At 42.2% G+C, this 10,275-nt stretch overlaps 1 protein-coding gene across 5 annotated transcripts in view; it reads right to left on the reverse strand.

The window, feature by feature from the left end:
* The window catches only part of LINGO2 (leucine rich repeat and Ig domain containing 2), a 1,231,101-nt gene extending 1,221,116 nt beyond the window's left edge, over positions 1–9,985 (reverse strand). For 3 of the 5 annotated variants that reach the window (XM_084795136.1, XM_084795135.1, XM_084795139.1), the window contains exon 1: positions 5,016–9,985. The gene's annotated coding sequence lies outside the window, so the exon portion shown is untranslated. Of the gene's footprint in view, positions 1–4,281; positions 4,416–5,015 lie in introns of those variants that run through there. The other 2 variants (XM_084795140.1, XM_084795145.1) reach the window with 1 other exon arrangement.
* Between the last annotated feature and the right edge of the window lie 290 nt (positions 9,986–10,275).

Genomic DNA, 10,275 nt, shown 5'->3' on the forward strand with positions numbered 1-10,275 from the left:
GTTAACATCCCAAACTGTTTGCATATTAACTGATACAAATGGACCAAGGGTATGGTTTCATGGTTATGTACAAGTGAAATTGTATAAGAGAAACTATATGTGATCCATAATCATAAGCTTAAAAAGTATATTCTAGTCATTACATATCTTCACATAAACCAGTATCTTTCTCCTCACCCATATGTACACATATACATGTGCCTGTATAGTGAGAAAGAATTATATATGTATGTGTGTATATGTATAAGGTTCAAGTTTAGAAGAAATGATTAGGATGACAAAGGCACTTCCCTTTTTATCAATAAAGCCCACTGTTTCAAAAGTCAACATTCCCACAAGGCACTGCTGCTGCCTCCCAGGGCACACCAGGAGCAACGCATTTTTTATGCTTATTATTTCCCTTCATGCTGGCTACTAGATAGATACCTTGCAGCTAACCATAGTTATATTATATTATAATGTAACTGTATGATCCTCTTATGCAGTCCAATTTAGGATCCATTTCAAAAACTCTGTAGTGCCCTATCTAGAAGTTGGAATGTGCCAGGAATTGTAAATTTCTGCATATATTTCTGCTATGCTAAAATTTGGTTATTAATTTTGTAATGATGATAATTCCCTTTTTATAGACAGATCGCTAGTATGTTTTATTATCTGAAACACGATGCAATTTTCCTAGCCTAGATTCCTAGGCTTGCATTTAGTCTTACTCATTTTACATTGAAAATAAACTCATATTGACAGTGAATCCAAAGCTGAAAAGAAGGAAATGACTTCTGCCTTACAGTGACAACTAGGCTCTGCTTACTATTGACCAGTGAATGCAACTAAGAAACACAGAAAAATGTATTCTAATTACAAATCCTATTGGTTTTCATGATTTATCAAAAGACCACATAATTATTTCAATAAAGTTTCAGAATTTTATAGACATACAAAAATCATCAATATCTACTAGTTTCTTGATAATTCATTTAACTAAGTAAAAACTTATCACTAGGATAACTGGTACTAAAATGAAAGAGGGCAAAGGAGATATCAGACTTCCTACAGCTACTTCGACTGTAAAAACTAAGCTGTTATATGAAGCTTGAGTTCAATGTTATAGATTAAGCTACTGACTCATCAGTCTAGAAGCTAAATATTTCAAAGCTGTTCCTGTGTATAGAGTAACTTACCTGCCTTTAATGGAAGCAATCACAGTTGCTACTCGTGCCATAATAAGCATACTTAAAGACAGATACAAGTGCACACACACACATACACACACACACACACACACACACACACACACACAATATCTTGGGTAAAATTAAAGTGTCTGAAAGGTTGTTAGTTATTTCTGAACAGATGCACTGCCAGGAGCAATACTCATGGTGAACAGGGCAAATCTGGTTACACTGCTGCTACAATGGATGGAAGTCACCAGAAGTAACAACACACAAGCTCCACAGCATCCCATCCATCCTTCTTTGCCTCCCAGAAGCAAAACCAGATTATTTTTCCTGCCAGATTGAGAAACATTAAGAAAGAAACCACTACCACCTACTTAAAAACTACTTAATATCTACTAGTTGTAAAACACCTAGCAAGAATTTTATTCGGAAGAAAATAGTTTAAAAGAAGGAAGGAAGAAAGATTTTTAAATGCACAGAAAAACCCAATGCAAACAAACAAACAAAAAAACCCATGAAGCCACAAAGGAGAGTACAGTGGGAGAGGTGAGCCTGAGACATGGGATTTAACCTATCTGAGCTGTTCTACTTTCATGCACTTATTAAATATCTTTTACAAATTCAATTTTTTTCTTTCAGGATATATATTGTTTTATGTTTAACCAGATTTTAAAGTTTGTCATGCTGAAGTAACCCCTAAATCATAAAAGGATGTGGCTTGGTGATGTATCGTCTCATCAAAATCCTAAAGAGGTTAGTTTGAGGGTTGTAAAATGAGGGAAATGTTCATATATAGTCAGAAAATTGATTTTCTTTTCAATCTAACATGCTGCCTTGTGGATAAAAACCAACCAGATTGGAGAATCAGTAACTGACAAGCCTGTCTGCATATAGTGACTGCTTCTCTGTGTGCTGCAGGAAAACATTTCCACCTAGAGTCCTTTCCCAGAATATCTGAAGACCAAAGGAAATCGACCATAATGACTGCCAGAGCCAGTTAATAATCAGTTTTTAATTGAAGCATCAAGCCAATTAGTTTGTGACAACTTCCTATCAATTCTTATTCCAGACATAGGATCCAGTTTCATAGGATCCAGGCCATTTTCAGGTCTGGAGCATCCCTGAAAGAATACAGTATTTGATTTTTCCTAAAATCACCTTTACTAGGGAGAAAATATTTTAGATATAGTGCCTCAAGCATCACTTGTATGAGTCAATGAAATTTTATGAAACATAAGACATTTTACACCTCAAACACAGTTTTATAATTTAAAAGAAACTTTTTCTTTGAGATGTGTTCCAGAAAGACAACTGAACCCAAATTTTTTAATTACTTTGGTTAATAATACAAAATCCATGCTTTGTGGCTGTACATGCAGATAAGTATATAGACTGGTAACATTTTTTAACCTCATAAAATTTCTAAGGACAATATGTTTTAACGACTAACCACTTTTCTAGAGACCTTGGTAGGATATTTATTCTTGCCTCCCCTGAAAAACTTTATAGAAATATTCTCCTTGTCATGGTGTGTAATATTCTGCAATATAAAGCATCGATGCATATTCTAGCCTCCCCTGAAATTATACTTCAATTGTCTTATGAAAATAGAGCCCCATAGGTAGGTTAGTCAATATGTAAATGACGGATGCTTTCCACATGAATCATAACCCACATTTTCATCATCAATAGGCAGTCTTTCCACTTAAGAACTTTAAGACATAAAAGCACCTAGCGCTCTTCCGACACATATATGGTGGCTCTAGGTGAGAAGTGCTCCAGTTGTGTCTGCCTCCCACCTCAACTGTATTGAAAGTGATATACACTAATACAGATGGTGAGAGCACCCTGAGAAAGATCTCCTTTTTAGGCGTCGACCATTGCTTCTCAGTTCCGAAAGTCATTTTTCTCATTTTCATCTAGTGGTCTAATGTCTCATAACTGCTGGATCTGGGCTTTTATTCATTTTTCCTAGAGCATACAATGATCCATCTTTTCCCCACTCCTTGAGTATTGTTTCACAAGAGGGTTAATGTCTCAAGAGGTGTAACAACTGCCCCTAGTGCACTCTGAAATTGCATCAGAGTAGAAAATCACCACCGTGGTGTGATAAGCACAAAACTGGCACAGCACCCTGGAAAATGCTTTTCCAGCCCTCTGACAGAGATAGGGTGACCTCACCAAGTATGCACAATATCTTAAATATTTATTTACTTTTTGTGTGGTTTATACACAGCAATCAATCATATCCAGTGTCCACCTGGCCAAGTCAGTACTTAACAGAGAGATTTGTGGTGATTTAAGCATCCTGGAAAATCTCAGAGGCACTGTGAAATGTGTAGAATCACATCAAATAATCTGAACTCAAAGCAATTTCCCAGCGACCCTGGCCCCCACTTCCTCCAGTGCCTTAACTGCACCTTTACTCCTCACCATGGTCTTCTGGCTGTCACTTCCTACTCATCTTTTCTTTCCTTCCCCACGTCATTTCAACAGCTTTGCTCAGTTCTCAGAGTCAGTGCCTTGGGCAAAGAGCTCAGTCTCAGTAAAATGCTGAATGGGGCGACTTCACCAGTAGGTGAAGAGGAAAGGGAAGGAAGAGGAGAGGGTGTGGTATGTTCTTTTCTTCACCACACCCCATCCCTTGAGTCTTGCACTCTGGTTCACTGCAGCTCAGAGGGGACCAAGCAGATTAGCTCCTGGAAATTAGTGATGGCCAGCCACAGCCACTTGGCACTCTGTGCCAGCAAAATAATATTAAGAAGAAAGTACATTATTTAAAAAACAAAAACAAAAACTTGCCGTTAAAGAAAACAAATGTCCAGAGTAGGGGGTGAAACAGGGATTAGTTCGAATGTACAGTCCCCAAAACGCCACGGAGAAGGAAAGGCACTATACACAGGAACATCACAGATTACCTCCCACCCTCCCCTCTTTGCCATCTGAGAGTCACCCTGAGTATTTCCCAAGACCGCAGATTGGGTTGGGAGTGGAGAGAGGCTTTACCTCCTGGGGCTGCCCTCTGGGCTCGGACTATGGTCATATCCCTGAAGTGGTACTGGCTCCCCACACCGATTTCCAGAGCACAGCCTGGGTTCCGACTTACGTCCTGGAGATGGGGTGACCACCTGGGAGGTGAGCTGGGACTCTGGCTCAGGTTCCCCTCCCCAGCTGGGTTGGACTCCCTTTGTCGCGCCGCCTCGGCTACCCCGCAGGCACCCTCGTTCCTGGAGCTGCCCCTCAGCCGCCGGGCGCCCCCACACCCACCGATTCCGCCGCGCCCGCTGGGAGCCTCTAGCGGAGGCCAAGCAAACTGCAGCCAACCCGCGGCGCTCAGGCTCCGACGCCGGCAGCAGCCAGCGGACCCGGCGGCGGCATGCTCTTCCTGAGCCCTGCTTCTATGCAGCCAGCTCTAGCCTCACCTGCTACCCAATCCACTGCCCCGACCTGCGCCCAAAGCTCCCTATACCAATGATGGGATGGATGTGAGGAGCTAAAGACAAAAACATCTCCAGAATAGAAAATTAAAAACAAAACAAGAGCCAAGCCCAGATGTAAATCAGCCTGGACAGAAGACCCAGTTCCAGATGCAATTTCCAATAGGTGTCCAGAGGTGTGAGCATAGGACACTCCCTTTTGCTGCCTAGTTCTTAACCATCTGCACTAGCTAGTCTTCCACTTGCCAGCCCGGAGCCATTCGCGCGGGTTATGCAGCTGCGTGGCAACAGCCTGGGGGGAAGGGGGGTCCTTGTAACTTACCTTAACCCCCCACCGCATCCCCAGCATCTATATTAAGTTGTTCTCTCTGGAGATCCAAACAGCAGGGCTGTGGTTTCTTACCTTGACATGCTGTTCATGCCCCATTCGCGTCCTTAAAAATCCAAAGCCAAGGAGGATGAACCACACAGGAGTCCGGGGGCTTCTCTCCGGCGTCCCCCTGCCTTAGCTCTGTAGGCTACCCTTTCAAAGGGCCCAGGCAGAAAAATGTCAGTTTTAAAGCCTTGACAGCCTAGGGGGTCTCTAAACCCCCAAGCCTGTAGCAGTCAAGACAGAGACAACCTTGGCGGCAGTGGAAACCTCCCCTGTCCCCGCTCAGGCAACTTGGCTGCGGATCCAGTTTTCTTCTGAGAACCCCCCCAAAAATGCGGTGTGTGGCTAAGCTGTGTATGCTGTCGGGAGCTGGGGCTTTTTTTCTCTGATTCTCCCCACCGCACTCCTCCCCCTGCTCCCGCCAAGTGGGAAGAAAATCTGCGCTCTGGCGGGTTTGATGCTGAGCAGGTGCTGGCAGCACAGCCACGCCGAAGATCGCCCTCCACCGCGGCGTCTTGGCTCCAGCCGCTGCGCCTAGGCGTCTGCCGCAAGGAAACTTTGAGTGGAGGCTGCAATGGCTGAGGTGCGGGTGGCAGGAGCCCGGGTGAGGTGCCTGAGGAGCTAGGAAAGAGGGACACCCGGCGTGCGGCGGGCTGCTGTGTCCCGGCGGCCACACTCAGCGCGCGGATTGCGCGCACACACGCCCGGCTCACACGCACCGCTCACACGCACACCCCCGCGCGCGCGCACCAACACGCACGCCCAGCTTCGCAATCACGGCCCCAAGCCACAGGAGAGAGACAGGAGAGAGCCCTCACTAGAGGTTCCCAGAATAGGACTGAGAGCGACATTGGTCCTCCTCTTTCTTAAACGGAGCTCTCAAGTCTTTTTTGCTACCTCCTGCCTCCCCGCCCTGTCTGGAGTCTTCACTTCTAGCTCTTTCCTGTGGTCAGCTCTTCTCCACGTACCCTGAACCCAGAGATAGCAATACTTCAGACCCTCTTCCCATCATCTCTTTTCAGGGTCACCAGCGCCCGTTCTTCTGTGGAGAAATGAAGTGCCTGCAGCACCTTACTAAGGAGCAAGGGGCTCCCTGACATCCTTTTATTGGAGGAACTTCGACATAGTTTTCTGAACAGAATCGCCTTGCAACATTCCCTCCTGCCCACTCCCTGGTATAACTTTCTCTCAAAGAGCTTCCGAAGTTTGGTGGTTTTGCAAAGAACGGCTGGCTCAGGGACTTGGTGTGGGCCAGCTTTTGGATCAGTACAAATTTCGGGTTCTATGCTTTTATTGAAAACTGGATGGTAGAGAGCAAAAGACTCCGCTGGAGACAGAGGAGAGGCTAGTAACCTGCAGATCCAGACCATTCCGTTTCCTTTTCTAATACTTTGTTTGGCAAGAGGAGCTGTGGTGTAGGTATCCCGGTAATTCCTGTGGCAACATATTCTGTCCTTGATGTGGGATGCCCCCTGGGTATTGCACAACTGGACTCACTAAACATAATTATGTTTACTCGGTGAAGACAAGACGTCAGAGATCTGCCACAAGAGCCCGCGAAGAATCCATTCCCTGGAAGTTTGCTTTCCTGGACTGGAAAGCGCGAAATCATTCTTAACGGAAAAAAGGAAAGTAAACTTTCGCCAGGACGGTTTCTTGATTGTTTTATTTTGAACCTCGATTCCGCGCTCAAGTTCAGCAAAGCTTTACTGCGACTATTCCGCTTCCCAAGTACTGAAGAAAAGGCTGGATGGCTGCGGGTTTCTCTTGCAAGCTCTTCGCGAAACCTCTAAGGATTGAGACAGAAAAGTGATGTGGCATAGAGATGGCGCTAGGACCCTTTGCAGGAGGGACTGCGCCACACCTCCCTACCCCCACCCCCCACCCCGCCCCGCTGTCTCTTCAAGAGCATCTTCTCTCAAGATCCAGGGTATCTTGAGTGGTCCTCTCCTAGTTGAGTTGGAAGCTGGCTGACTGATGGCAAAAAAATATAGAATTTGAGCACTTGAAGGAGGAATTGCAGGTTGCGATAGTGGAAGGGAAGAGGATTTGGGGCAAAAGAAGAAATTTATGTTGGTAGGAGCTGAAAGAACGCTATTCATTGCTTGGGTAGCATGTCAAGGTAAGCATGGAGCAGTACCCATGCAGTATGCAGGGCTGAGCATAATTCTGAAAGCACAGATTCAGCCAGAGGTTTTTTTTTGAATGAGTCAGCTTTGGATCCTGTGGAAGAACCAGGCAGAATCACTTCCCAAGATTCTTGTTGGTTTGGGGGATGATGGATTCATGGAAAGTGCCCCTTGGACAGAGAGACCCACACGCTATTTGCTCCTCTGCTGAGTGAACAGCACTGACAGAGTCTGCCTCTTTGAGTTCGATGTTGCCTTTTCTTCCTGTGCAGTGAAGGAAAGAGCTAAAAGCTAGTGGGGGATGGGAGTGGGGTGGGGGGATGGGCTGTAGGGTCTAAGTGAAGGAGAATTGAATTTCGGAGAAAAGCTAAGCAATTGAAAATTAAGAATGTTGTTTATTTGAGTTTGATAGCTAAGATGTGTTTTGGACAAGGACACTTCTGTAGCATTTCAAGTGCGGGATTTTAAGCTGGTTTTGAAATTGAATCTATGCATTGTCTCCTGCTCATATGTTTGGTACTTTTCTGAGACATAATTGTTTCCTTTCTTTCATAAGTGCCTGTTGTGGATACTGAAGTAGGGCTAAGAATTATAACGAACAATTTCCAGCAAAAGACAGTGTTTTCATTGTATAGCTCTATCAATTAACAAAACTGGATGTGGATTACAAAGATCAAATGATCCTCTTGTCCAAAGAAAATTCCTGTTGTGGAGCAGACTCCTCTCCTAAAAAGATTCTGGACTGGGATAGTCTTCTGGGCTGCTGTTCACATGCAAACCGCATCCAAAGCCTCTTTTCAGAAATAAAGTAGGTCATTTACATGTGCACTAAGTGAATTGTTCCAAGGGAGCTGCATAGAGCCTGAGACTCCAAGGAGAGACGCTTTGTGAGGAGCGGAGATAATTCAAGAAAACAGTCTTCACAAACGTTTAAGCACAGGCAGCAACTTGAAGACCCTGCATCTCTACTGCCTGCCTCCAATAAGCATTTGGTCACCCCTCCGGTGAAAACAAAATTTCTGCAATATCCTCGATTGCTGAAAAACTAAGCATACCTGTTATTCTTTCTGCACAATGAAAGAAAACAAAAGCTACATCTTTTTCCTTCCTCATCGATTTTCACATTTCATTTTAGAGAGAGAACAAACAAGAAATGCCAACTTCTGGTCTAGAAGACTTATACTGTTCCCTGAATAGTATGTTAGCATGTAAGCATACATCTCCAGAGTTAAGAAAAGGAGCTGAACCCCCAAAGCACGGTCAGAACTGGCAGACTCTAACTTCATATCACCGTAACTATTGCATTCTTGCAGTGTGTGTGTGTGTGTGTGTCTCTTCACATTCTTTGAAAAGTGAAAGCGGTCTTCTGCTTAGATGGTGTCTCTCTTTCCATGGCGCCTGACTTGTAATTTGTATTCTTCACATTATTGTAATTTCATAAAAGTATTTACTTCCCTAGAAGCAAAGAATTTATTCTACTAATGCATAGATTTGTTATAAATTAAAGTTATTCCTTGCTAACTAATATAACTTTCCTACACCATGGTGTACAAGTAAAGCAAGGATTGTGACATGTGTGTTACTGTTCCTTGGTCCCTAGTAAATAATCTCATACAGAACAAAACTGATGCATAAGGTGATGATGATGTGACAAATAAGTGCTTTGCTATGTGATTTCTATACATTAATCCAGCAAGATGATCTATGTTCTCAAATGACAGGGAAATTGGTGATTATGCAAATTTGCCAAAGATCACAAAGCTATTTTGTCATAAATGAGGAAGCATGAAACCTGTATTTGCCTTGTTATGACGCCTCCACATGCAAGTACTTTGTTCAATTCAATCATTCAGGAACAAACTTTTTTTAGTTATTCAGAGTTAAAGGGAATTTACATATTTTAGTGCAGAATAAAGTATTATAACTTATAATAAGCTTCATCCTAGGTAATCTGCTTGGTATCTATTTGTATATAGGAATATAGAAACAGTTAACTTTTTTCCTATTTCAATTAAAAACATGATCATGCTTTCTTGGCATTATTCCCCTCAGAATATTAAATGCTGAATTGTAAATTGAAGAAATTAAGGCTCAGGTCACAATGGATTTACAGTTATAAGTAACTTTTCATTATTTATTTTCATCTTGTTATCCATATGTGAACATGTGGAAGAGAATTCTATAATACATTTTCTGTTATGTAAATAAATTTTAAAAATGTGGCTATAATGAGACTCAATGGTTAACTCTAGCCCCACAGAGGAACTTAATGCCCTCTTCTGGGATCCAGTGGTACCTGTATTCACATGCCATTTCCCTACGTTCACACAAACACACAGGCTGCGAGTGCATGCACACATACACACAAAGACACACACAGAGACAAAGATACACACATATAGACACCCACACACAGACAATGGCAATTAACACAAAATAAATCTTTCTATAAAGAAAATTTTAGAAATGTATCATTTTGTGCTATAGTTGAAAGGATTGAACTTTGTCCTGAAATTTTTTTTGAAGCTCAATCTAATGTAGTATTACCACAATATTTTAAATGATAAAATTTAAAAGGTCCAGGACACATATAACATTGAATTTAAAATGACATGAGAACTTTCCATAAAAAAACCATAGCTGTCCATGTTGTAAACTGTTCCTCAAATATGTATTACCATAGCACCATTACATTATATTTATATTTAGACTATGGTGCTACAGGCGAAAGAGGAGAAAGTTGTCATATTTATTATGGTCTTCACGGAATATTTAGGTGAAAATAGACACATACAGCAAGGTATATTCATCAAATCTTAATAAAACCTGCTGAGGCTGTGGAAATAAGAAGGCAAAATATATGGAGGCAGAACTAGGTCATTTTTAAAATTTGGTTAGTTTGGAAGTTTATATATATATATATATATATATATATATATATATATATATATATATATTCTGTAGGATGTTTTGCATTTATCACATCTTGTATCTTTAAGAACACCTTGCATTTATTTTATCATTATATTTAAGAAAAGTTTTAAAACAATGAGTGATATATTTTCATTGTGGTTTGCAATACATTCTCTTATTTACTCCTTTACAAGGGGTATGACTTTGGGACAAGTGAGGGATGTGTGTAGGCTTGGGCTACTATAATA

The sequence above is a fragment of the Acomys minous genome (assembly GCF_964271855.1).
Source record: "Acomys minous genome assembly, chromosome: 1".
Classification (NCBI taxonomy): domain Eukaryota; kingdom Metazoa; phylum Chordata; class Mammalia; order Rodentia; family Muridae; genus Acomys; species Acomys minous.